Source organism: Macaca thibetana, chromosome X (assembly GCF_024542745.1).
Source record: "Macaca thibetana thibetana isolate TM-01 chromosome X, ASM2454274v1, whole genome shotgun sequence".
Taxonomy (NCBI): domain Eukaryota; kingdom Metazoa; phylum Chordata; class Mammalia; order Primates; family Cercopithecidae; genus Macaca; species Macaca thibetana.
The window spans coordinates 112,447-138,007 of NC_065598.1; the positions used below are offsets into that span (position 1 = coordinate 112,447).

The window sequence follows — 25,561 nt, forward strand, 5'->3', positions numbered from 1 at the left end:
CCCGGGTTCAAGCAATTCTCCTGCCTCAGCCTCCCAAGCAGCTGGGACTACAGGCGCCTGCCGCCACGCCCAGCTAATTTTTGTACTTTTAGTAGAGACAGGGTTTTGCCACGTTGGCTAGGCTGGTCTCAAACTCCTGACCTCAGGTGATCCACCCGCCTCAGCCTCCCAAAGTGCTGGGATGACAGGCGTGAGCCACCGCGCCTGGCCCTCATCTTGAGATTCTTAACTCAATTACATCTGCAAAGACCCCTTTTCCAAATAAGTTCCCATTCGCAGATTCTGGGGATGAGGACGTGGACATATCTTTTAGGAGGACCACCGCACAGTCCACTACAGTTGTATCCAGTTGCTTCCAGAGGCTCCAGCGGAGGCTCCTTTTTGCCTCTCCCAGCCCCTTGTGGCTCCAGGAGTCCCTGGCCTTGTGGCCATCTTACCTCAGTCTCTGCCTCCATCTCCACGTGACCTTCTCCTCTGTGTCTGTGTCTGTGTCTCTTCTTCGTCTCTTAGAAAGCTGCCTGTCATTGGATGTAGGGCTCAGCCCCATTCATCTTAACAAATGCATCTACAAAGACCCTATTTCCACATAGGGTCTCATTCTGAACTCCCTAGGAGACAGGAGTTTGGAGGGGCCACTGCTCACCCCAATACAGGTTTTACTGTCAAATATCAGTCCCCCAGATTGGCCAACACCGTTTAGAAACTCACAGGCCTGAGTCCCTCTGATACAGTCTCTAAAAATCAACTCCCAGGGCAGAAAGTGGATATGGAAGGGTGAAAAGAGGACTATAGTCCAGGGATACTGATTCCGCACAAAAATTACATGTGCCAGGCCACATGTCAAGGGCTGTCCCTCCTTGAAAGTCACAGGACAGGGCCGGGCGCGGTGGCTTACACCTGTAATCCCAGCACTTTGGGAGGCCGTGGCAGGCGGATCACAAGGTCAGGAGTTCGAGACCCGCCTGGCCAACACAGTGAAACCCTGTCTCTACTAAAAATAGAAAAATTAGCCAGGCATTGTGGCATGCACCTGTAATCCCAGTTACTCAGGAGGCTGAGGCAGGAGAACCGCTTGAACCTGAGAGGTGGAGGTTACAGTGAGCCGAGATCATGCCTCTACACTCCAGCCTGGGTGACAGAGCGAGACTCCATCTCAAACAAAAAAAAAGAAAGAAAGAAAGTCACAGGACTAAGAATAAAAAGCCTGTTCAACTGGGGTTCTATCTTCTAGTACTGTTGCGCCAGGAAAATTCATCTCTTGAAAACAGATAACTATAAAAGGCATTGATTTCCGGCTCTGACTCCTAGAACGTTGCCGTTCTAAAAGTCAAACTAAAGCCATTTTGTCTGAAAGCCTTCTCACATGATTTTTGGAAGAAAGGGAGTAAGAATAGATAAATACAGAAATAAATAAAACATTACTCTGGCAGAGGACTGATTGTATTCCAAATTATCCTCAAGAAGAGCAAATAAAATATAGAGATGAATTTGGCGGACAATTTTCTTCACGTGAGGTTTCCATGTTTGTACAGTTTTGAACTGGGAGTTTTCACATAAAAACATGGGGCTTAATTTCTTACTGTAAGCATTTTCTGTTGGGAGAAATCACTTTTTTTCTCGTCTGTCTGTGGTGATGCTGTCACTGTTGGAAAATTCAGCTTCTTTATTTGTTTAATTTACAGAAGAGTGTTTGAAATATTCTTTATACTTAACATATAAAGAATTTTTAATGTACAGAAAAAACTTAAAGAAAATGTAGGCAGGGAAGGAAAAGTATGAGAAAAAAGAGCATAAGAAGCAAAATATTGCAGCCAAAAGTCACAGAAAATGTTTTGCGATGGAAACCATTTCCTTTTCAAATACCACTGCATGGAAATGACGGGAAGAGGAAAGCACCTCATTTTTAGTGGTCACCACGGGGCCAGCAAGCATGGTTAATCTGGCTCTAATTTTCTATCCCGAGGCCATGTCCGGAGCGTGGCTGTTTATTATGCCATTTGAAGAGAAATGGAAGCCAAAGGCATGAGGCTTCTCCAGGGAGGGGAGGTCCCAGGGGTGGCCTTGGCTGGGTGGACTCTTCGGTGAGCCTCTGCAGCGATGCTTGGGACTCAGGCTGGGGCCTGAGAAGGGGACAATCAGCCTGGGGCCTGGGGCCGCTTCTTGCTGATGACTCTCACCACTGAGATATGTACAAATCAAGTCAGGGTGCCCCTTCACTAAAATGTGTGTGTGTGTGTGTATCCAGACACACATGCATATGTGAGTGTGCACATGTTTGAGACATAGCATATATAAGTGCAAATGTATATTAAATGTAGAGACACACAGAGATAAATGAATAAATGGACAGATATAGATACATGAATGCATATATAGGTAAATATCAATATGTGGATCCAAATAGATACATGGATAGATGATTGCTAAACAGATATAGATACATGTATGGATATATTGATAGAAAGTAGATTCATGGATAAATGATGGATAGAGGTAGATACACGGATGAATAGGCAGACAGATAGGTAGGCAGACAGATAGTAGACAGACAGATAGATAGATAGATATAGATAGATAGAGATGAATGGATAGGTAGATACATAGATATGGATATATAGATGATAGATATGGATAAAATGGATAGATATATAGAATAGGTAGTTAGATATATAGCTATAGATATATAGATGATAGATATGGATAATATAGATGGATGAATGGATATATAGATGATATAGATAAATGCATAGGCAGATAGATATATGGATAGATATGAATAGATATATAGACAGATATGGATACGTGGATGAATGGATACAGAGAGAGAGAGAGAGAGAGAGAGAGAGAGAGAAATAAATAAATAAATAAATAAAATAAGAGGCCAAGTGCTATGGCTCACACCTGTAATCCCAGCATATTGGGAGCCCAAGGCAAATGAATTGCTTGAGCCCAGGAATTTGAAACTAGCCTGGGCAACATAGCAAGAGCCCATCTCTACAAAAAATTTAAAAACTAGCAGGAAATGGTGGTACATACCTATAGTCACAACTACTTGGGAGGCTGAGGTAGAAGGATTGCTTGAGCCCAGGAATTTGATGCTGCAGTGAGCTATGCTCACACCACGGCACTCTGGCCGGGCCAAAAGGGCAAGACCTTGTCTCTAAGAAAAAGAAAAAGTAGATGACAGATGGATATAGGTAGACAACTACGGAGAAACAGACAGCTAGATCAATACATGAGACAGAAAGAGAGCAAGAGAGAGACAGAGAGTGAAAGAGAGAGAGAGAGTGTGTGCATTTGAAGCTAATACAGGGTTTCTCAGCCTCAGCACTGTGGACATTGGAGTCTGGATGGCTCTCTGAGGTGAGGCCGTCCTGTGCACTGTATGGGAAGCCCTGAGGCCACAGGAATAGGCTCGGGGCTGTGGTAAGGAACGGATCCACCACGAGAGCCTCCAGAAGGAACTCACCCTGCCCACACCTTGATTTCAGACTTCTGATTCCAAAACTGTGACAGAATGAATCCCAGTTGTAAGCCACCTGGTGTGTGACAGCTTGCTACAGCAGCTCTTGGAAACGGCATACAAGGGGGATGAGACACATTCTAATATGCTTTCCAGCAAAGTAAGTCTGAGCCGATGTGCTTTTTTTTTTTTGAAACGCAGTCTTGCTCTTGTCGCCCAGGCTGGAGTGCAATGGCACGATCTCAGCTCACGGCCTCCACTCTATCTATCAGGTTCAGAAGCTTTCAGCCTCCCAAGTAGGGGACTTCAAGCATGTGCCACCACGCCTGGCTAATTTTTGTACTCAGAAGGAAGGGGTTTGGCCATGATGGCCAGGCTGGTCTCCAACTGCTGCAAGTTGATCCACCCGAAGTGCTGGGGTTCCAGGTGTGAGCTGGGAGCACTGATCCCTTCCTGAGGCTCATGTGCCACCACTGTTAAAGGGAACTCCTGGCCACCACTTCTTTCAGGGATTGTGGTGACCGAGGAGCAACACTGGAGAATTGATTGCTCATGTGGAGCCTTCCGCTGGTGTCCTCAACTAGGGCCCCTTTTACAAGGGACTCATCCCCAAGCCCAGGCCCCATGTCTGAACCTATGAGGAGATCAAAATGGAAATTTTTGGGGAGATGAACATTCAGACAGCAAATTTTATATGCTACTTTCTAATTCATCATTTAAAAAAAAAAAAATCACTGAACTCCCATGAAATTCCTTATTTGTCACCCCTTTGACTTGGATGTCTAATCTGTTTTCTAATATTTCATTTAAAATCCAGCACATTCTACCTGTTCGATGTTTTCGCCAGGTGGGCAGTCAGGAAACATTTGTTAATAGGCATGGGGAATACCAGCTGAGTCATCTCACTTCTTTGCCCTTGTTACCTTTTTTTGGCTGGGAGTGGTGGCCAGGCTCACCTGTAATCCCAGCCCAGGTCAAGGCGGGCAGATCTGTGATGGGAAACCAGCCTGGCTGAGGTGAAACATGGGGATGGCCACAGGAATAGGTGGGGGTGCTCTTTTAAGGAAGAGCACCATGAGAATCCCTGAACTGGGAGGGCTCCCAGACCTTGAACCATTGCACTCCAGCTTTTTTGAGACTCCATCCCCACCTTTTCCCCTCTCTGGAAAACATGGCAATACAAGGGAACCAAACGATGAGACTCATTCTAGCATCAACTTTTACTTGAGGCCAGGGCGCGGTGCTCAGTAATCCCAGCTTTTTTCCGAGGCCGTTTTTTTTTTTTTGAAACGCAGTCTTGCTCTTGTCGCCCAGGCTGGAGTGCAATGGCACGATCTCAGCTCACGGCAACCTCCATCTCTCAGGTTCAAGCGATTCTCCTGCTTCAGCCTCCCAAGTAGCTGGGACTTCAAGCATGTGCCACCACGCCTGGCTAATTTTTGTACTTTCAGAAGAGAAGGGGTTTCGCCATGTTGGCCAGGCTGGTCTCCAACTGCTGACCTCGGGTGATCCACCCGCCCGGGCCTCCCGAAGTGCTGGGGTTCCAGGTGTGAGCCGCCGCGCCCGGCCCCTGGGGTCTCTTTTATAAGAGCACTGATCCCTTCCTGAGGCTCCACCCTCATGACCACACCACCTTTTAAAGACTCCACCTCCTAGCGCCACCACTTTGCGGCACAGAAATTTCGGGGAAAAACGAGCGTTCAGTTTATTGTGGTGACCGAGGAGCAAGCCCTCTAACAACACTGGAGAATTGATTGCTCACAGTCCTGGAGGCTGGAGGTCCAGGGCAAAGACGTGGCAGATTCAGCGTCTGGTGGGGACCCACTTCCTGGTTCCTAGATGGAGCCTTCCGGCTGTGTCCTCACATGGTGGAAGGGGTGAGGGAGCTCTCTGGGGCCCCTTTTACAAGGGCACTCATCCCATCCATGAGGCCCCACCTTCACGACCTCATCACCTCCCAAAGGCCCCATGTCTGAACACTATCACCTTGGAAGTGAGGAGATCAAAATGGAAATTTTGGGGAGATAGCAACATTCAGACCATAGCAAATTTTATATGCTACTTTCTAATAGACTTACAATCATCATTTAAAAAAAAAAAATCACTGAACTCCCATGAAATTCCTTATTTGTCACCCCTTTGACTTGGATGTCTAATCTGTTTTCTAATATTTCATTTAAAATAGAAGTTTGTCACCTCCTAGGACCACACATTCTACCTGTTCGATGTTTTCGCCAGGTGGGCAGTCAGGAAACATTTGTTAATAGCCATGCATGGGGAATACCGTTACTCAAGTCATCTCACTTCTTTGCCCTTAAAATTACCTTTTTTTGGCTGGGAGAGGTGGCTCACACCTGTAATCCCAGCATTTTGGGAGGTCAAGGCGGGCAGATCATGAGGTGAGGAGATGGAAACCAGCCTGGCTAACATGGTGAAACCCCATCTCTACTAAAAATACAAAAATTAGCCAGGTGTGGTGGCGGGTGCCTATAGTCCCAGCTACTTGAGAGGCTGAGGCAGGAGAATCGCCTGAACCTGGGAGGCAGAGGTTGTAGTGAGACGAGGTTGCACCATTGCACTCCAGCCTGGGCGACAGAGTGAGACTCCATGTCAAAAAAAAAAAAAAAAAAAACCTTTTCTTTTTTGTTACTCCCTCTGCTGAAAACATTTAGAGGTGAATTACACAAAACTGTTTGAACCAAATGATGACTTTAAAAATTCATATTAGCAAAAACAACTTTTACTCAAGATAAATTAAAAGAACCAACATCTAGGCCAGGCGCGGTGGCTCACACCTGTAATCCCAGCACTTTGGCAGGCCGAGGCAGGCAGATCACAAGATCAGGAGATCGAGCCCACCCTGGGTAACACAGTGAAACCCCATCTCTACTAAAAAAATACAAAAAAATTAGCCGGCCGTGGTGGCGGGCGCCTGTAGTCCCAGCTACTTGGGAGGCAGAGTTTGCAGTGAGCCGAGATTGCACCAGACAGAATGAGACTGTCTCAAAAAAACAAACAACAACAACAACAAAAAGAACCAACATGTAGATTAAGTTCTCTTTTCTAAAGGGAAATTAAGTTTTCAAAAGATATCCTTGGCCGGACACAGTGGCTCACGCCTGTAATCCCAGCACTTTGGGAGGCCAAGGCACATGGATTGCCTGACCTCAGGAGTTCATGACCAGCCTGGGCAACACGGTGAAACCCTGTCTCTAATAAAATACAAAAAATTAGCTGGGTGTGGTGGCATGCACCTGTAATCCCAGCTACTCGGGAGGCTGAGACAGGAAAATCGCTTGAACCTGAGAGGCGGAGGTTGCAGTGAGCTGAAATTGCACCATTGCACTCCAGTTGGGGTTACAGAGTAAGACTCCATTTCCAAAAAAAAAAAAAAAAAATCCTCACACTGGGATGAGACACCCAACATCTAGAAGGCATTGGGTCTCACCAATTACATAAAAGATCGTGTGTCCTTCATACCTCACGGCAGGCTGTTCGGGAACCAAAGAAATCCAATAAGGTTGATCTCCTTGGAAGAAAACATTTGCAAAGTCAGGGGGAAATTTCAGATTTTATTTGCTTATTGTGATGACCAAACATGACCAAAAGCAACCAAACATGATCAACTTCCTTTTTTTTTTTTTTCATTTGCAATTCTTCCTTAACAAGAACACGGTAACTGCAGGTATATAGCAGGAAGGAGACCACTGGGGGCTAGTTGCAAAGACATGAGCGTAATAAGGAATGGAAAAGCCATTTCTTCTCCAGGAAGGTGACTCTGCCATTTTTAACATTTTTATCTCATTTTCCCAGCCTCCCTGCTACGGACAATGTTCAGATCCTCATCAGCCGGGGCTCTTCCGCCAGCTTCTCAGCGTTGCTCTCCAAGGTGTGGTCCCTGGATCAGCAGCAGCAACATCCCCTGGGTGCTTACTGGAGATGCAGAATCTCAGGCCTCGTGTACCAGGCCTCCTTAATCAGAGTCTGCATTTCAGTCCGACTCCCCAGTGATTCCTGCATTTCAGTCCGACTCCCCAGTGATTCCTGCATTTCAGTCCGACTCCCCAGTGATTCCTGCATTTCAGTCCGACTCCCCAGTGATTCCTGCATTTCAGTCCGACTCCCCAGTGATTCCTGCATTTCAGTCCGACTCCCCAGTGATTCCTGCATTTCAGTCCGACTCCCCAGTGATTCCTGCACCCAGTACAGACTGGAAGTCCTGAGAGTGGTCCTAGTGCTGTGGAGTCCAAAGTTCCTGAGGTTCGCTGCATAACAGCCAATCATTCGAGAGACAAGAAGTTAGAAAAAGAAAAGCATCTTTATTTGGAGAGCCAGCCAGTCAGGAAGATACTGGACCCATGTCCTAAGGAACCATTTTTAAAGGCATGAATCTCAAACTTCTTTGTACATTGAGAAGGGGGAACAAGGAGGAGGCTGAGGTGAGGGGGTTGGCTGGTGACCACAGACACTTGGGCATCAGCAGGGGCCCAAGGAGATTGCAAAACTTCCTTGTCCTTGCTCAGGTCACAGTGCTCCTACAAATCTTCAAGACAACATTGCTACTTGTATGCATGCCCTTCTTATCTCCTCAGAGGTTAGTTTTGGAAAGGAATTCTTATCATCCTTGCTTTCCAGTTAAACTGTAATCTAAGTTCTTTCCATGATTAACTTGGCCCATGTGCAGAAGTGCCTAAGAGCAGTTAGCTTGAGGAGTCAGAAGCAAGATGGAGTCGGCTATGTTCAATTTCTCTCCCTATCACACTGGCAGCCCATTCTATCCTCTCCTGAGAGACTGAGTGTTTCAAAATGTGGGCCTCTCCATGGCTTTCATGATAAAAGTGTAGGTGCCTTTAGAACTAAGCACGGTGTAGCCCTCTGCTCAGAACCCTGCATGTGTGGCATGGTATTCTCACTCTCTCCTTACAATAAAGGTAGACAAAAAATAAAAAGTGTTTTTCCAGCTGGGCGTGGTGGCTCACGCCTGTAATCCCAGCACTTTGGGAGGCCGAGGTGGGCGGATCACAAGGTCAGGAGATCGAGACCATCCTGGCTAACACGGTGAAACCCCGTCTCTACTAAAAATACAAAAAAATTAGCCGGGCGTGGTGGCGGGCGCCTGTAGTCCCAGCTACTCAGGAGACTGAGGCAGGAGAATGGCATGATCCCGGGAGGCGGAGCTTGCAGTGAGCTGAGATCGCGCCATTGCACTCCAGCCAGGGGGACAGAGCGAGACTCCGTCTCAAAAAAAAAAAGTGTTTTTCCTCCTCTCTACTCTCATTAAAACAAACAAAGTGAAAGAGAGAGAGAGAGAGGGAGGAAGGAAGGGAGGGAGGGAGAGAGGGAGGAAGGAAGGGAGGGAGGGAGGGAGGGAGGGAGGAAGAAGAAAAGAAAAGAAAGAAGAAACACAGAGAGAAAGAAGGAAGAAACGGGGTGGGGGGAAGGAGAAATGGAGGAAGGGAGGGAGGGAGGGAGGCAGGCAGGAAGGCAGGCAGACTGGCCGGCCATTGCTGGCACATGGCACCTGCTCCCCTCTGCAATTTCAAATCCTATCACCCAAGAAAACATCCCATCCACATAATTCCTAAAACATAAAAGTCCATTTTCAAATCATGAAATAAGTCAATGTTTCTACGGGAAAGCCATCGTTCTTCCCTTTTCTCTCAACACAGCGCCAAAATAAGTATCTTTCTCAGGGGAGAGTCCTCTTATAGCCTGATCCAATGAAGGCTTTCCTTCTGGGTGAACTCTGCGGGGCTTTTGTTTCTTTGCTTTGGGACCTCTGAAAAACAAACGCATCATGCAATGAATTTCCAAAAGCAGCAGATAAAACCCACCCACGCTGTCTCGCAGCCCTGCTCTCTTCCAACTGCCTGCTTTGTCACCAGAACAGACTCTGCAGGCCCCTGGGCTCAGGGGGCTTCCCACCGGGTTCTTGCCTTTGGCAGATGTTTTTGTTTTTACCTTCTCGGCAGGTGTTTTCTTCGGCTAAACTTGGCTTAGACAAAGAATGAGGTGCTGAAGTTGAGCTGCTTGGGAGGCAGAGGCAGGAGAGTGGTGGAGGTTGCAGTGAGCTGAGATCGAGCCACTGCTCTGAAGCCTGGGGGACAAGAGCAAGACCCCTCTCAAAAAAAAAAAAGCAAGAAAAGAAAATAGTATCTCTGAGTGTGGGAGGATCACTTGAACCCAGGAGTTCAAGACCAGCCTGCACTACAGTGAAGCCCCATCTCCAGGAAACATTTAAACATTAACCAGGCTGGGCACGGTGGTTCATGCCTGTGATCCCAGCACTTTGGGAGGCTGACGCGCGTGTATCGCTTGAGCTCAGGAGTTTGAGACCAGCCTGGACAACATGGTAAAACCTTGTGTCTTTAAAAAAAAATAAACAAATAGCCGAATGTGGTGGCTAGTGCCTGTGGTCGCAGCTACTTGGGAGGCCAAGGTAGGAATATCGCTTTAGCCCAGGAGGCAGAGGTTGCAGTGAGCCAAAAGATTGTACCACTGCACTCTAGCCTGGACATGAAAACCTGCATGAAACCCTGTCTCAAAAAAATATAAAAATTTAAAAAAGTAGGCAGGCATGGTTGTGTGTGTGTGTAGTCCCAGCTACTCAGGAGGCTGAGGAAAGAGCATGGCTTGAGCCCAGGAGGTCGAGGCTACAGTGAGCCACGATCACTTCACTGTACTCCAGTCTGGGCAACAGAGTGATATCCTGTCTCAAAAAAAGAAAAGAAAGGAAAAGAAAAGAGAAGGGAAGGGGGAGGAGAGCGGAAGGGAGTGGAGGGGGAAGTGGAGGGGAAAAGGAAGGGGAGAAGGAAGGGGAGGGGAAGGGGGAGGTGGGGGGAGGGGACAAAGGGAGGGGAGGGAAGAAAGGGAGAAGGGGAGGGGAGAAAGGGAGGGGAGGGAAGAAAGGGAGGAGGGGAGGGGAGAAAGGGAGGGGAGGGAAGAAAGGGAGGAGGGGAGGGGAGAAAGGGAGGGGAGGGAAGAAAGGGAGGAGGGGAGGGGAGGGGAGAAACGGAGGGGAGGGAAGAAAGGGAGGAGGGGAGAGGAGGGAAGGGAAGAGAGAAAGAAACAAGCAAGAAACAAGGTAAAGGAAAGGGAAAGAGGGGAGGGGAAGGGGAAGGGGGAAGGAAGGAAGGAGAGAGGAGAAAGAAAGAGAGAAAAGAAAGAAAGAGCTTGGTCATGGTGGATGTCCACATGGATTGAGAACCACAGAGAACAATGGGCCATCCTGATAATCCAGACAATTGTCATTTCCCTCCCGTATCACCACGAAACTAGAGAGGCGCTTTGTGGAGGAGCAGAGGTGCTTCAGAAATGTGGAATCCTGACATTCACAATGCAGAAGCTTTCTCAGAAGTCAGCTCAACCATATGTTCATTTTTTGTTTTTGTTTTTGTTTTTCCCAGTTATTGCTAATTGGCTTTGTTAAAAAAAAAAAAAGAAAGAGAGAGAGAGAGAGAGAGAAAATGCAACTGTGAATAGAGAGATTGAATGTGTCTGACCCAAGGTTGTCGCAGCTCCTGTTTTCTGGTTAGGCCTGCACTTCCTTATGAATCACAGGGAATGGAGAACTTTTCTTGATAATAATGGTCATTCTATGCAGAGCAGGACTTGAGGTGTTATGATAAATGTATAATTTCTCAAAAGTGGTCTACTTGAGAACACAGTTGCAAGGAGTTCCTCTCCATATTTGTTCCTGGGTAAAGCAGCTCTTCATAAGGTCATTCAGCTTTCAATTTATTTGAATCAGCACTTCAGCTCAGGCCAGCAGTGTCACTGTGCTTTCCAGTCAGGACGGTCCCAGGGTGCCTCAGACACCGACACAGAGAGGAGTGTCAAATGACTGTCATTGAGGGGTAAAGTAGAATTTGACATGAGAATAAAACAGAGATAGGTAGAAATCACAAAACAAGCATGCTATATTTCCAGTGCAATTCCATTTTAGATGAATATAGAAAATAATTGCAAATTTTCACATATGCCTTCATTCACTTATGCTATACTAATTTTCACATATGCCCAAGTTAATTCATACTAATTTATACTAACTACCACCAAGGCCATACAATTCTCCCCAAGGTAAAATTTACCTACTGTCAGAAGTAAATGTGGTGTTTTAAAACTAATTCTACAGTCAAGAGATCCCCATTAACCACACTTCTTAAAACCAGATGAGCAAGTTCTATCAGATTAACCCTGGAGCTTAAAATCCAACTACACAGAGAACTTTTGAAAACCCTGAACGATTAATTCCACCTGTTGGAAGTGGTTCCCTTCACCTGGGCAACTGCTAAGTCATTGTTTTATTTCGTGTAATGGAAACACAGTAATGCATTAGATATTCGTAAGATTAAAATATTTCGAGGCATCCAAGGAGCACAGTAATGCTGAAGTGGTCATGAGCATGAAAGATATTTCATCTGCAACTCCTGTACAGTGATAGGAAAGCATCTGTGATAATGGTTGGTAAGAAATCTACAGGCGAGACTAATATTGTTGTGGGGTGTTGCCTAGGTCCACAGGCGATGCAGAATTTCAGTTACAAGTGAGTAAATCCAGAGAAGTAGACTTTGTCCCATCTGAGTTGACAGAGCCCTTGAATTTTACTCACAGACCTCTGGGGTCTCTCAACATACCAAGGCAAAGAACAAAACCTCCAACGACAGGGTAACAGAAGAGGGAACGAGTGGCCAGCCTTGTTCGTTTGAGACACGATATAAATATCAAACTTAAAGCAGAAATAATGAAAATGGAATTGCATGTTAAACTGCTCTTCTAGATGCTTATTTTTGGTTTCCCTTATTCTCCTTTTATTTTTCATTATTATTAATATTATTATTGAGACAGAGCCTTGCTCTGTCGCCCAGGCCGGAATGCCACGGTGCCATCTCGGCTCACTGCAACCTCCATCTCCCGGGTTCAAGCGATTCTCCTGCCTCAGCCTCCTGAGTAGCTGGGACTACAGGTGTGTGCCACCACGCCTGGCTAATTTTTGTATTTTTAGTAGACATGGGGTTTCACCACATTGGCCAGGCTGGTCTCGAACTCCTGACCTCATGATCTGTCCACCTCGGCCTCCTAATTTTCATTATATTTTTAATCAATAAACAGTAATTGCCTATGTCTCTGGGGTGTGCTGTGATGTTTCTCTTTATCTTTCCTGTTGGATTCATCCTCAGTGTCAGTGCAGAACCCTTGGTTTACAGACACTTGGTTTGAAGAGATCCAACATTCAATGGAAACGTCTATCAGGCAATGAGTGAATGGCTGTGCCTTCCATATAAAAGCACGATAATGGTGTGTTCTGAGTGGAGGCATACCTCTGTGATTTTACACCTCTCTCAGCTCGGCTGGAACCCAGATTCTTTCAGATTTATACCTCTCTGGGTAAACAAAAAGCTGGGACCCAGATTCTCAAAGTTAAGTATAGTCTTTCTGCAAAAGCCTCTTTGTCCACATCAACAGTGAGATAATTTGCTGTCTCGGAACTGCTAGACCAGCTGAACTTTCCTTGTTAGAGTGCCCGTGAAAGGCAGATTGGAGACAAAACTGATTCAACAGAGGCCATGGATAAGAGATGTTTTGTCTCCCATTGCATCAGAATCACAAACGATTCCAGGGGAAGGTACACAGAAGACATTTTTGGAGGTTATTCTTCGCTGAAAGGATTATGAATGACATTTGTCACGGTGGTTCATGCATATTCTTTCTGGGATCTCAACAGCGATGTGATATCCACGAACACAGTCAACATCGTAGAGACTGGGATGTGAAGAAGGGCACAGCAGAGCACAGTGCCTCTGGAAAGCTCCCAGGCCCAACCAATACCAACTCTACACTCCTTCAGCCTGTCTCTCTCCCATGTACCCCTCTTGTCAAGAGAGGGAAATGCAGTTAGAGACAGTCCATTTAATGTTTGTTGAGTGAGTGAAAGAATGAATGAATGTATGAGTTGTCTGTGGCCACATGCCTCTCTGCCAAAATCTATTTCTTCAAACTTAATTTCTGTCTGAACATCTCTATTCAGGCTCCCTGCGGCTTTGGTATTTCAGCAAAAATCCTCCCTGGGTTCTGACTCCAGGAGACAAAAACCACTCATGTAGTCTTTAGAAATCCTTCAATTAATTTTTTTTTTTTTTTTTTGAGACGGAGTCTCGCTCTGTCGCCCAGCCCAGGCTGGAATGCAGTGGCGCGATCTCGGCTCACTGCAAACGCCATTCTCCTGCCTCAGCCTCCCGAGTAGCTGGGACTAAGGCGCCCACAACCGCGCCCGGCTAATTTTTTGTAATTTTTAGTAGAGACGGGGTTTCACCGTGGTCTCGATCTCCTGACCTTGTGATCCGCCCGCCTCGGCCTCCCAAAGTGCTGGGATTACAGGCGTGAGCAATTTTTAAAAATTATTTGTAGAGACAGGGTCTACCTATGTTGCCCAGGCTGGTCTCAAACTCCTGGGGCTCAAGTGATCCTTCTACCTTGGCCTCCAAAGGTGCTGGGGTTACAGTTGTGAGCCACTGCACCTGGCCTCAAACATTTTGTCTTCCAGATTTACCCTCGTTGACGATCTAGTCACCTGATCACTCTCCTCTTTGGGTCATGAGAGCTGGTGACTATGCAGCCAACAGGGACTTCAACAGAGTCCTGCCCTTCCATTTACATTTAACCTCATTGTTTATGGGTGGCCCCCAGGAACTCTCAGAAACAACTGTTAGAGTGTAGGGATCCTGAGGGGAGTGGGGTGAAGTTAAACCTGAGCTTCTGAGTTCTCCTTCCTCATTTCTCCTCCCTCCCTCCCTTCTCTCGCATTCCTCCTCACCTTCTCTATCTCTTGACCCCCATCCCTTCTCTCAATTCCTCTTTCTTCTCAAGCTCTGAGAATGTTCTGGCATCTTCCACCATGCAGAGAGTATGGTAGGAGGTTAGGAACTAATGGCTCTGGAACCAATGTCTCCTTCAAGTGACATATACTTTCAATCAGTATCTCCAAGTCTGTTCATGTTCCTATGATATCAGAGAGGGAAGCCAGACTATTTGGTGCCCAGCCAGTCTCCCCCTCCTCTGGGAGATGTCCAGCCTCTGTGTCCTCTCTTCTGTCTGCACCCAAGGGACCAGATATTTGGAAGCTACACACAAAGACTCAGCTTTAGGGGGCTGGCTCCCCATCTCAAAGACATCTGGTGGTTGAGGCTGGTTGACGCAACCAATCAGTGACCTTTCAGTTGGTAGGTTTTTTGGTGGGGAGAGGGAGTAACCCTACGAAGAAAAAGCACCAGATCCCCGTGCTTTTCAGTCTCTTGTTCCTGACTCAGACCAGGGAACCAATCTCCGGGGGACTTTGAGCTGGGAGGAGCTCACAACGGCTGCTATTGATTTGGGGCTGAGACTTCTCCTGGTTTCTGACGAGTTTTGAACTTGCTGACTTCGGGTAGGTTCAAAGGCAATGAATGTAAGGGCTGTGTGGGCTTCTGGAGGGGGTCTTGGAGAGGTGGCTGGGGCTTTTGATCAGGGCGATTCCCAGGAGATGCTTCTAGGGGAAAAGGGAGAAGCAAGAACCGATAGACGGTTCTAGGACTCTGGGGACTGACAGGTGAGCTGGACAAATTGGAGATAGCAGGAGTCGCTGCGCCAGCAGGTGGAGGACAAGGTCAGAGGTCAATGTCCGCTAAGCAAACAGCCTTTACCAGGAGTGCTACCAATTAAAGGGACAGCTTTGTGGGGCTACAGAAGCATGTTGGTCTGCCACACTCCTGTCTTCTCCACTGAGGTTTCTGTGGGTAAGGATGTTGTTGTGGAAAAATACCTATAACATTAACTTCACCATTTAATCATTTCTGTATATATGTATTTATCTGTTTTAGAGATGGGGGTCTATACTCTGTCACCCAGGCTGCAGTGAAGTGACACAAACACCTCTCACTGCAGCCTTGACCTCCAGGGCTCAAGCGATCCTCCCAACTCAACCTCCAGAGGAGACGGGACTACAGGTACATGCCACCATGCCCAGCTTATTTTTTAAATTTATTTAGTTATTTATTTATTCATTCATTGATTTCATTTATTTATTTATTTATTTATTTATTTATTTATTTATTTATTTATTTTTGAGATGGAGTTTCCCTCTTGTTGCCCAGGCTGGAGTGCAATGGCACGATCCTGGCTCACCGCAACCTCTGCCTCCCTGGTTCTAGTGATTCACCTGTCTCAGCCTCCCCAGTAGCTGGGATTACAGGCATGCACCACCAAGCCTGGCTAATTTTGTATTTTTAGTAGAGACGGGGTTTCTCCATGTTGCTCAATTCCAGACCTCAGGTGATCCGCCTGCCTTGGCCTCCCAAAGTGCTGGGATTACAGGTGTGAGCCACCACACCCGGCCTTATCAGCCTTTTATAATCAACTTAGTGGGTGCTGCATCCATCAATAATGAAGTGAAGTAGGAGAGGCCAACAGCCAGGATATGTCTGTGCCATCATTATCCACCTGCATCCTGTGATCTGCCACAGCTGGCACCACGGGGGAAAAAGAACACACACACAGACCCCCAAACACTGGAGTCTGCTTGTCCGTCTGCAGCCCCCTGGACCAGCAAGAGGAAAATACACCTTGTCGTCCACCAGAGATGAAAAAGGATCCCCAGCCAGGAGAGATGGCTCACGCCTGTCACCCCAGCACTTTGGGAGGCCGAAGCAAGTGGATCGCTTGAAGCCAGGAGTTCAAGACCAACCTGGCCAACATGGTGAAACCCCATCTCTACTAAAAATACAAAAATTAGCCGGGCGTGCTGGCAGGCGCCTGTAATCCCAGCTACTCGGGAGGCTGAGGCAGAAGAATGGCGTGAACCAGGGAGGTAGAGGTGGCAGTGAGCCGAGATAACACCACTGCACTCCAGCCTGGGCGACAGAGTTAGACTCCATCTCAAAATAAAAAGAGAGAGAGAAAGAAGATGGGGGAGGGGGTATGGCAGGAGTTTCCTTGAAGAGACCAGCATCATTAGTGTGTTCTCATATTGCTATAAAGAAATAACTAAGACTGGATAATATAAAGAAAAGAGACTCCGTCTCAAAGAAAAAAAAATAAGAAAAAGAAAAAGGAGCCCCAAAGCTTCAGGAGATCCAGGGTATGAAACTGCAAATCCACTGGGCAAGGAAGATGATGCCTCAGTATCCCAATTCTTCAGATCCTCTTCTTCTTTTTTTCTTTTTGTTTGAGATGCAGTCTCGCTCTGTCACCCAGGCTGGAGTGCAGTGACACGATCTCAGCTCACTGCAACCTCCACCTCCCGGGTTCAAGCGAATCTCCTGCCTCAGCCTCCCAAGCAGCTGGGATTACAGGCGCGTGCCACCATGGCCAGCTAATTTTTGTATTTTTAGTAGAGACGGGGTTTCACCATGTTGGCCAGGATGGTCTCGATCTCCTGACTGATCCGCCTGCCTCAGCCTCCAAAAATGCTGGGATTACAGGCGTGAGCCACCACACTGGACCTAGACCTTCCTCTTATCAGTCACCAACTCAGCTTCCCCTGGGACCGCTTCAAAAATCAGCTGTTCATGAGCCCCGGTGCCAAATGCCTGGCTTCTGAGAGACACATGAAGACCCTGATTCCCCTTTTCATGGGGAAGACGTCTGGTCCACCCAGTGGACGGCACAGACAGCTCCTAGCACCACAATGGCAGGGCAAGGGTAAGAGTGTGCCCAGTGGGGAGGCGGGAATGTATACACGTGCTTCCAGACAGGATGTACAAGACAAAGAATTTGAATGGCTTTTTGAAACAATGTCATACGGTCGCCTATGCCAAGCCGATTCCCACACAGGAGACAGCGCCTACTCAGTGTGCCGGAACAAGCATCCCTGTGTGAACAAGTGACTGCTGCCGGCAGGGGCAGCTCACTTGGCAGAGAGGAGAGGCTGGAATGAAGGCTGAAGGCATTTTCAGGGTGTGGACTCCCATCAGTGACTTTTACAGAGGAACCCTGAGCCCAATCTGGGGTCTGGAGTGGGGGCTAAAGGGACAGAGGGGAGGCAGGAAGGGGCTCTCTGGGAGACTTGGTGGATGACACAGAACCACAGACACAGAAAAGGCAAAGCCTAGAAGCTAGCGTTTGAAAATCAAGGTTAGGGAGACCCAACACAGGAGACGATTTGGTAAAGGTGACTCAGGACAGGAGGCAGGCAGGGCTCCCTCGTCAGAGCCCTCTAAACCTGCACTTCTCTTTGTCCTGGTCACCAGAAGAGAGAAAAGAGAGCCTCCGCCTGATGTCAATGAAAGACGTCTCTGTGGGTAAGGATTTAATTTTCCCCTGATTACCTAAGGAGAAAAATTCTCGCTTTCTTTTTTTTTTTATTTATTTATTTTTTATTTTTTTTGAGATGGAGTCTCGCTCTGTTGCCCAGACTGGAGTGCAGTGGTACAATCTCGGCTCATTGCAAGCTCTGTCTCCTGGGTTCACGCCATTCTCCTGCCTCAGCCTCCCGAGTAACTGGGATTACAGGCATCTACCACCATGCCTGGCTAATTTTTGTATTTTTAGTAGAGATGGGGTTTTACCGTGTTAGCCAGGATGGTCTCGATCTCCTGACCTCGTGATCTGCCCGCCTCGGCCTGCCAAAGTGCTGGGATTATAGGCATGAGCCATCACTCCCGGCGAAAAATTCTTTCATCCTCATAAATCTACCCTTCTATTTGCATTCACCTTTGCATCTATCTACGTATCTAGCCAGCCACCCACATCCATCCATCCATCCGCCCACCCATCCACGAACCTGTTTATTCATGCATCCATCCATTCAATCATTCACTTATCTACCTATCCATCTATTCATCCATCCATTCATCCACCCATCTACTCATTCACTCATCCACCTAACCATCCATCCATCCATCTACCCATCCATCCACTCATCTACCAAACTAATCATCCATCCCTCCATCTATACATCCACCTATTCAACACATCTATTCACTCATCCATCTGTCCATCTACCCATCCATCCACCTATGAAACTGTCTATCCATCCCCCTTTCCACCTACACATCCACCCAAACACCTGTCTATCCATGTATGCATCTATTCATCCATCAAACATTTATCCATCTCTCCATCCATCCACTGTCTACCCATCCACTCATCCATTCATCCATCCACCCATCTACCCATCCACCCAAATATCCATCCAAACATCCATCTATCCCTCCATTTTACCCACCAATTCACCATCCATTCATGCATCTATCCATTCGTCCACCTTTCCATCCATTTATCTATCCATCCCTTGACCCATCCCTCCCTCCCTCTTTCTCATTTTCCCTCAGTTCCTGCATATGGACACCTAGACATGTCTAGACATCCATGTAGCCATGAGCCCACCTGTAACATCATTCAAGCACAGCCTTGCCTGCTGTTTTGTAGCCAGATGATCACGACTATGGGTGGCAGAATATCAATAGCAGGGTGCAAAACCTGGGGCCACTGGAATTGGGCATATCTGTGAAAATGTCCCTGGAGTCTTTCCTTTTGGTCTCATTTCTTAGAGGACTCAGAAACTGCAGCACTTGTGTTATTTATTAAGTTTCTCTACTGCTGGCCTCTGCTCAAGTGAGTTAGGAGAAACGGCAGGAGCGAGTCTATGAAAGCCCTTAACGCAGAGCCCCACACAGATGAAGACACTGGTCTTAATTGAGACCTCAAATAATAATTATTATGTGAAAATAGATCAAAGCAATATCTCTGCCCTGCAAAATATTGAGAGGGGAAAATCAAGTATTACATTTTGTAAAGATACAAACACTATTTTCCGGTGGGTAAAATAAAGTATAGAAAGCAAGGCCAAGTCTAAAGTCTACTTGAAAGAGCCAGATAATGTTGTAAGATTTATTTGCCTGAACCAGGGTCCCAGAAAACCTTGTTGATCTGTTTACACTGCTCCCCGCTATACCGGACAAGAATAATTCCAATGTACTACTTGCTGGGGGTCCAGGAAGGGCAACTGAAACTGATTCACCCCTAGGATATCAGGACCATAATCTAGTTGCAAGCAGAGACTTTGAGGACAAATGTCTTGATATTTGAATTTCACTTCTGCTGTTTATTAGCAGTGCATTGGTGACCATGTCACCAATCTGATCTTTGACTTGTAGGATGAGAGCAATCATTCTTACTATAAGGTTTGCTGCAGATTTTCTGAAAGTGTTTGCAAAGCACCTGCCATGTAGAAAGGGCTCCATCAAGCAGCACGGCTGTTGTTATAAATTTCATTCCAAAAGAGGGAATTCTTGACAAGACATCCCCAGCCCCTGACTCGTGGATTGAGCCTGCTGATGTTCAGTCAGTGGTGGGAAATGAGGCCGCTAATGGGACCCTGTGCCGCACCAAGGTGCTGAGCTGTTGGGAAGATACAGGAAGGAGAAGTCAGACAAGGTCTGGTAAGCCAGCGGACTCACCATGAAAAAGGTCTACAAAGGGCTCTCACGTACCTGGAACTAAATTCTGAACCTACACATGAGTTAAAAAGAAAAACAGGCTGGGTGTGGTGGCTCACACCTGTAATCCCAGCACTTTGGGAGGCTGACGCAGGTGGATCACGAGGTCAGGAGTTCAAGACCAGCCTGGCAAAGATGCTGAAACCCCATCTCTACTAAAAATACAAAAATTAGCCAGGCGTGGTGGTAGATGCCTGTAATCCCAGTTACTCGGGAGGCTGAGGCAGGGAACTGCTTGAACCCGGGAGGCAGAGGTCGCAGTGAGCCAAGATTGTGCCACTGCACTCCAGCCTGGGCGACAGAGTGAGACTCCATCTCAAAACAAAACAAAAAATATGCTAGTGGAGATAACTGCGTGCTCCTTGTACCCATAAAAATAAGCATACAAGTTCATGTTTGCCCATATCTGAGCAGAAACAATAGACCTTGTTGGATCATTTAAAATTTTGCTAAGATTTCTGCATGATTTTTTAGCCGTGTAGTATTTTTTTTTTTCTTGGTTAGCAAGTTTTCGTTGGTTTTGGTTTTTAGCATTTTGAATTTATCAGCCTACTGCCTTCTGACTTCCAAAGTTTCCGAAGGGAAGTCTGATGATAATCTTCTTTAGGACTCCTCAGATGGGATCAGTCGCTTCTGTCTTGTGGTTTTCGACAGTTGAATCACACTGTGCTTCGGGGTGGGTCTCTGCCTTCATCCTGCCTGAAGTTCGCTGACTTTCTTGGATGTTTATGTTAAATAGTGACACTGACAGGTCTAAGAATGTCCCCTGTACCGTGGTGAGTGAAATGGAGGAGCACACCCACGAGAGTTCTCAGATCTTCCAACCACCCAACACGTGTGGGTTGTGTTCCATTTTCTCTTCCTACAACCATGTTCCTTCCTAACGAAAATGACTGCGTCACCGCCCAATGTAATCACATATCTGAATCTGGTCACACACCCTATGCTTGGCACCGGTCACATCTACTTTGCCCCCAGCCTTTGGGGTCCCTACTCTTGCGGTCCTGAACATTCACAGAGAACAGATCTCATTCGGTGCAGGAGAGGGCAGAAAGGATTTGCAAGATGAAGTAGGCCAAGTCTTGTAACACCTGTTGTAGGTAGAAGTAATAATGGGCCCCAAAGATATCCATGTCTTGATTCCCAGAGCCTGCGCATATATTGCCTTCCATAGCAAGGGAAATGAAGGTTGCGGATGGAATGAAGGTTGCTGATCAGCTGAGCTTGAGATGAGAAGACATTACTGGATTACCCAGGTAGGACCAGTGTTATCACGTGGGTCTTTATCATTGAAAAAGGGAAGCAAGAGGGTCAGAGTTAGAGATAGATTAGGAGATGCTACACTGCTGGCTTTGAAGATGGAGGAAGCAGCCACATAACAAGACGGGCAGGCAGCCTCTAGAAGCTGGAAATGTCAAGCAAACCCTTTCTCTCCTAGAGCCTCCAGAAGAGAGCCAGCCCTGCTGACACCTCGATGGGAGCCCCAGGAAGCTAATTTCAGACTTCTTACCTCCAGAACTGAAAGCAAAGAAATGTGCATTGTTTTAAGCTGCAAAGTCTGTGACGCTTTGTCCTAGAAGCAAGAGGAAGCTGAGCTAACCCCCTTAAGCAGCTGAAGGAAATCAAGTCAACAGCAACTGAAGTCATTAGAGTGACTCAGATTCCCATGGGGGATGTTTTTCCTTGCTCTTGGTTTTGCTCAAGACCTAGGATCTGATTTTGGTTGGTGCAAAAGCCACCAAAGTTACCAAGATTAGGGGGAATGGAATTCAGGGCTGAGGGGGGATGTACGAAGCCCAGAGCAGGAGCCGAAGAGCCAACAGATATTGATTTAAACCACGGCACATTCTTAGCAACGGGGGATGTGCCTGCAACTGATGATCAGATGGTGTGTGTTTTCCATGTCTTTTTCAACATCTTACAGGCAAAATCACAATAGCGCATAAGGGTGACCGCACAGCAAAACTATTCTTCTAGAATCACCTTGCACCATAGCAGCAGCTGCAGGGATTGTGTACCACGATGCATCCCTGTGGTCAGGAAAGGCTCCCAGGATGACTGGGAGCTGAACGAGGTGGTAAATGATGGTGTTGGCACTGGGGAGAAGTACAGGGTAGGCATTCCAGGTGACAGGAAGGAAATAAGGAAGTCAAGCAGTGTGATGGTGAGAATAAGCACAGGTTCACCCATGTGTGTGGACCTCTGCTTCTTCACACCCAGGTCACCCAGCTTTGAACACGACAGAAGGTCCAGGAACCCAGCCAGTCCTGGAGGTGCACAGATGAGCAAACCATGGCCACTCACTCACTTTCATGTTGCTTAGCGTCTAACGAGGAAAGCAGACATTTAAACAAAACTGCCCACAGGACATAAAAGTAGTGCTGTGGTCAGAGCAGCAGTAAGAAGGTGAGACTTGTAGATGCTTACAATGTGGTCAGCTTGGGTCAGGCAGGGACACAGATGTGAACTTTTTTTTTTTATATATATATTTTTTGAGACAGAGTCTTGCTCCGTCACCTAGGATGGAGTTCAGTGGCGCGATCTCTGCTCACTGCAACCTCTGCCTCCTGGGTTTAAGCGATTCTCCTGCCTCAGCCTCCCAAGTAGCTGGGATCACAGGCATATGCCACTACAACCGGATAAATTTTTTTGTACTTTTAGTAGAGCCGGGGTTTCACCGTGTTAGGCAGGATGGTCTCGATCCCCTGAACTCGTGATCTGCCCGCGTTGGCCTCCCAAAGTGCTGGGAATACAGGAGTAAGCCACAGCGCCCAGCCACAGATGTGAACTTTTAAAGGGAAGTGACAGTGGAGCTGACAACTGAAGAATGAAGACAGCACAAGATACAGGCAGAAGGGAGTTTTGTGTAGCAAGTGTGGTACGTGCAAAGGACCTGTGGTCAATGGAACTGACGATCCCATGGGGCTCAGTGAGGAGGGAAAGAGTTCAGGTATAGCGTGGCATGGAGGGGAACACAGTGAGGCCACAGTCAGTCCTCAACCTTGAAAATGGCCCTTTGATTGTCCTCAGGGGCTAGCCTTGCTTGCCATGTTCATTGTGCCTAGCACCCTCTGCTTGCTCCCAGAGAGCTCTCTCTTGCCTCCCAGCTCTGCGTCTCTCAGATTCTGGCTCTGATCCCACACTGCTGTTGCTTCCACTCATGTACCCGTTGCTAACGGCATCGTTTCTTGGAGTAATTCATTGCAAAGTTCATATTCCACTATAAACGCAGTCTGTGCTCAGTACAGTCAACAGGGTGGCCCAAAATAGTTCAATTAAAGAAAAAAAAAATCAAATTTTACCTTGAAAAGAAGCCAGTGATATGGCTTGGGTCCACCTCCCTGAGGTTCTCTGTTAGTGTAAGTTGCTTTTAGGCCTGGTCCTGCTGCATATACAAGGTGTGTCTTTCTTTTTTTTTTCCACCCCCCTTTTTTGAGATGGAGTCTCGCTGTCAGCCAGTCTGGAGTGCAGTGGCGTGAGCTCGGCTCACTGCAACTTCCGCCTCCCGAGTTTAAGCGATTCTCATGCCTCAGCCTCCCAAGTAGCTATGATTACAGGCGTGTGCCACCACACCCGGCTAGTTTTGTTTTTGTTTTTTGTTTTGAATGCTGAGCCTCAGTTTATTGCCCGGGCTGGAGGGCAGTGGCGTGACCTTGGCTCACTGCAACCTCCACCTTCTGGGTTCAAGCAATTCTCCTGCCTCAGCCTCCCAAGTAACTGGGATTACAGGCGCCTGCCACCATGCCCGGCTAATTTTTGTATTTTTGGTAGAGATGGGGTTTTGCCATGTTGGTCAGGCTGTTCTCCAACTCCTGACCTCCGCTAGTCTCGAACTCCTGACCTCAGGTGATCCACCCGCCTCACCTTCCCAAAGTGCTGGTATTACAGGCAGGAGCCACTGCACCCAGCCTATCTTTCTATGTAGACGGTGCCCTCTCCTGGTGGGAGGCTCTCAGTGCCTGGCTCCAAATTCATGACGCTAGAGGTGGAGAGGTCCCCAGCTGCCCCCCTTACTTCTCCCAAGCTGGAGCCCTAGCGAATCACCAACTTCCTGTGACCACCTGTTCTAGCTACTTGGTTCACTTTGACCCAGCCCCTCAGGGGTGACACCCTCCCTCATCAGGCTCCCAGATCCCATCAAGTGTTGAAACTCTATGTGGCAGGTACAATCCTGGTCCCCAGAGATGCCCATATCCTAATTCTTAGAACATATGACCTTTTAGGACAAAGAGGAATGTGCAGAAAGGATTCAGGTATGGTTCTTAAGATGGGGACATTGTTTGAATGATCCATGTAATCACAGTGGGGTCCCAGGGCTTTTATAAGAGAGAGGAAGTGAGATATTTAACCACAGAAAAACGGGATGTGAGGATGGAAGCAGAGATCAGAGACATGTGCTTTGAAGATGGGATAACGGCTAATGAGCCAAGGATGGCAGGTGACTTCTAAAAACTGGAGAAAGCAAGGAATGAATTCTCTCCTAGAGATTCTGGAGAGACCGCAAGCCTCCCAACACCTTGATTTTAAAATAGTGAAATCCATTTCAGACTCCAGACCTACAGAAATGTAAGAAAATAAACATGTGTTGTTTTCAGTGTTGGCAGTTCGTTACCACAGCAACAAGAAAGTAATGCACGCACTTCCCCAATTCATCCTTCTTCAACTGCCCACTCAGGAATAAGGCTCCGTCTCTTCTAAATGGCATCTGTCTGCAGTGTATGAGGAGTGTAAATACAGGGGCCATGATTTTTTTTATTTTTCTTGTTTTTTTTTTGTTTGTTTTTTTAGAGATGGGGTGTCACTATGTTGCCCAGGCTGGCCTTGAATTCCTGGTCTCAAGCAATCCTCCTGCCTTAACCTCCCAAAGTGCTAGGATTACAGGCATGAGCAACTGTGCTCGACCTGTATCTTTTTTTTTTTTTTTTTTTTTTTTTGAGACAGAGTATCACTCTGTTGCCCAGGCTGGAGTGCAATGCTGCGATCTCAGCTCACTGCAACTTCCGCCTCCTGGGTTCAAGCAATTTTCCTGCTTCAGCCTCCCAAGTAGCTGGGATTACAGGTGCCCACCAGCCTGCCCAGCCAATTTTTGTATTTTTGGTAGAGACGGAATTTCACCATGTTGCCCAGGCTAATCTCAAACCCCTGGTCTCAGGCGATCCTCCTCTCTCACCCTCTTGAGTAGCTGGGGTTAGTGACATAAGCCACTGCATCTGGCCTTTGAATCCTCTTGAGAATTAAGTCAATGGTCTGTTTCCGCAATTCTACTCACTTATTTCCCCACAGCCCTTCTCCTCCTCTTTCCCCTTTTCCACCTCCCACATGCTTCGCCCCTCACATGCCCTTCCTATGAGTCTCAGCATCCATGCATCCTTGCACCAAAGCGCGAGAGACATGGGGTCCGTCTTGCATGGAAAAGGAGCTCCCTTCTACACTTTCCTGAGGTCCTGGAGCTGATGTTACTGGCGTCCCATCCTCCCTTTCAATCACCTTCACCTTCTGCCATCCCTCCCATGAAGGTCAGCCCCACTTCAGGCTATCCTCGACCTCCTTTACCACTTCTGTGCACCCCTCCAGCCCTGTGCTCATTGCTTCTCATGCTCTATACCTGCAATCTTTGACTGTTGCC

General features: G+C 47.2%; 1 long non-coding RNA gene across 6 annotated transcripts in view; it reads right to left on the reverse strand.

The window, feature by feature from the left end:
* Positions 1-9,514: 9,514 nt before the first annotated feature.
* LOC126946843 (uncharacterized) overlaps positions 9,515-25,561 on the reverse strand; it is a 55,253-nt gene continuing 39,206 nt past the window's right edge. For 3 of the 6 annotated variants that reach the window (XR_007722772.1, XR_007722765.1, XR_007722773.1), the window contains one exon: positions 10,431-11,306. This is a non-coding gene — a long non-coding RNA (uncharacterized LOC126946843). Of the gene's footprint in view, positions 9,561-10,430; positions 11,307-25,561 lie in introns of those variants that run through there. The other 3 variants (XR_007722770.1, XR_007722767.1, XR_007722771.1) reach the window with 3 other exon arrangements.